Genomic DNA, 3,133 nt, shown 5'->3' with positions numbered 1-3,133 from the left:
GGGGCCGCCTCCCGCGAGGAGCCGCGAGGCACGGCCGCCTCGGGCTACGTGCGGGTCCCGCTGCCCGTCTACACCGGCGCTCGGCACGGCTCCGGAAGGCGCTCCCGGGCACGGGACGCTCCGTGCCGCAGAACCCGCTTCGCTGGCGAGAAGAGAGCAGGGACCGCGAGGAACAAACCGGGAAGGCTCTGCGAGGTTCTGTTGGGCTTCATCTCGCCCAAAGCCAGAACGGGTGCCCGGACACGCGGAGGGCAGACCGCAGTGCTGCGCGGCTGTACAGCCCCTCCGCGCCCAGCAGCGCCGGACAGCCCGAGAAAAGTTTGTACAAAGCAGAAAAGCCATCCCGGGATAACTACTTAGTACCAAGATAAGGGAAAGCGAAGAGCTGATGGGGGTTACAGGCTCTTTTAAGGCAGAATGAGCTCCCAACACACGGCCATGGGCACGGCCAGCTCCCTGCTACCCCGCACCGGCTCCGCTGCCCCGGCGGCCGGCACTGGGCTCTCCTCGCAGCCGCCCGGGCAGCGGGAGCAGCGCTTACCTTGGCAACTGCCCTGCAGGATGCATGCAGCGAGCAACAGCAGCACTCTGCAGGCAGTTGCTGCTCTTCCACCCGTCTGCTGCCGAGTTCCCATCTGGGCTGGGATGCTCCAGCTCCCTCCGGGCCGGCCGCTCCGCTTCGGATGCCGCTCGCACAGAGAACTCGGGATCTTTTTCCTATCCCGCTAGTTACAGAAGAAAGGCGCGCTCCCCTGTTGAGACATCGCGTTCTCTATAAACTCCCACCCTCCAGACATTGCATAAAGCTCTTTATACCCCGCGGCCCCGGAACTAGCATGAGAGAATGAGGCGCGGAGCGGGCCCTGTGGCCGCACTGCCCGCCCCTCTCTCCGCGGGGCAGCGGGCGCCGTGTCCCAGCGCGCAGCGCTGCGCGTTGGGGCGTAGCGGGGCACCGTCCGTCTGCAAGGGGCAAGCGTCCCTGCTTTTAGCGTCCCAACGGCACGCTCCGAACGAGGGAAGTGTATCTGACAACTTGGAACTACCCAGTTAGCAAACGCAAGGGATAACGCTGATAATTTGGTTATTATCGTTCCTCACATTAGTATTGCAAAAGGAAAAGCGCAAGCAATATTACTTCTGCTCTTTCTTAGGAGATACAATCAGGTTGGTAAAGTACTTTGGCTGAGAATGCTGAAAATACCAGCTGGGCACCTTCCTCTGGTTCTACCTACAGCACAGGTGAAGCACCTGCTTGTGTTTTATCGCTGCTGTTGCAGGAAGCATATACCTACAAATGAAGCTGGAGAAGTACAGAAGAGCACAGAGAAAGATACAGATACCCAGGTGCTTCAGGACAAAACATGGGCCTGGGAAGAGGGCACGCACTTGGGATGCTTTCTGCACCAGTTGAGAAATTTTATAGATAAACAGAAATGTTATAGATAATATAAAGTGAAGTTGAATTACTTTGTTTGACACTGGTCAGGAGTATGCTTCAGTATAGAAAATTGAGAAATGCCAAGCTGTTCCTTTCTGTGTGTGAAAAAGAGACTGCTGTGCACATGCATGGTGGGAAGAAGATGGGTCTGTTTGTCCTGCAGGAAACTTAGGCAGATGAATTCTAACAAAACCACCCTTAGAAATTCTCTATATCGCTTGTTTGTTTCACATCGCACTCGTTACAATGGGTGCTTCATAGCAACAGAATTTAAAGTGATATCTGAAAAGTTATATTTAAAACCAAACACCTCTTTCTGCTTGTAATTTCACGTTGGGGTGGGGAGACCTGCATTACATTTGCAGAAGTTTTACAGGAACGCGTTGTTGTTTATTGGCAGACTGAGATTTTTCTCTATGTGCCGCAGGACACTAATCCTCCTAACTCTTTCCTAAGGTTTTCTATCTATCGAGCTAGAAAAGGAAGCGGGGCGGTGGGGGGGAAGGAAGGGGGAAGATGTGGAGCGTGGGCTTTTGCGAGGTTGTGATTTATGCAGGTTCGGGGCTGTTTGGTGTAGTGGTACGACACAGTACCGGGGTCAAGCCACAAGAAACACAGGGGGCAGATCAGAATATTCAATTAGCTTCCTGGCACCTCTGAATCACAAAGAGAGGATAAGATCTCTCCATCACAAGATCCAGAGCTGCCGGGGGAGGGGACCTGCCCTCTTCAAATCTCCCTGCTCCCTCCCACCCGCTCTCCTTTCACCGTAGGAGAACAGCGCTTGAAACATTCCTTTCTGCACGGAAGGACTTTTCCTATTGTTGTTTTCTTTGTGTTTCAGTGTTGCCAACTTACTGGAATTCTTGTCGTGGTTTCACAGCAAGGCTCAGGCTGACCAAACGGAACCAGCTGCGTTTGTGTATGGGGCCGCCGCCGCTTTAATCCCCCAACAACGCCGATGGGGAGGGACGGAAGGGATCCTCGAAGGGGCACGGGCAGATCCGCTCAGTACAGATTGGTACCTGAAAAGCCAATACACCAACACTGTTCTTAATTAGAAGGGGAATGGTTTAAAGCTGCTCACACCCCAGCAGTGCGCAGACAGGGCCTGAGAACAGCAACCCCAGACTGGGAGCTACGTGCACCCTTTGTCACTGCTTCCTTGGGTGGCCTGGATGCAAGGTTTGAGAGACACCTGTTTCACACAGCTGGCACACAGAAAGCACACTCCTGCCTCCATTGCCTTTACCATTTCCCAAAGGGCTGAGGGAAAGAACTATTCTCAAACAGGAATGAATGGAAACACCACAAACAGTGAGGGCAAGCCCTATTCTGAGATCGTGGGCCAGCCCTCCTCACCATTATTCCTAGCTCTCAAACAGAAATTACCCAGTTACTTTGCTGGAGAAGAATGAGAGTCACTAAGGAGCCAGCACAAGATCATGCTGTTTTCTGTTTACTTAATAAAAATTTTTCTCCTCTCACTTAACCTAATCACTCAACAGAGGAACATTATTCTGCTGGACACCATCAAGCAGCGTTTCAGCAGAGCTGAGCTGCAAGATGAAACGCATCCAGGCTTTCCTGTAACTACATCCAAAACTGCACTGATACAGTGCAGCTCTCTCTCTTAGCTTCCTGTTGACTATCAGTTGAACACTTTCTGATTGAGCTAGATCTAGGGTTTCTTAA

Source organism: Meleagris gallopavo, chromosome 7, assembly GCF_000146605.3.
Source record: "Meleagris gallopavo isolate NT-WF06-2002-E0010 breed Aviagen turkey brand Nicholas breeding stock chromosome 7, Turkey_5.1, whole genome shotgun sequence".
In the NCBI taxonomy this organism is placed as follows: Eukaryota; Metazoa; Chordata; class Aves; order Galliformes; family Phasianidae; genus Meleagris; species Meleagris gallopavo.
The sequence above is the reverse complement of the archived record's forward strand: the minus strand, read 5'-3'. Positions refer to the sequence as shown.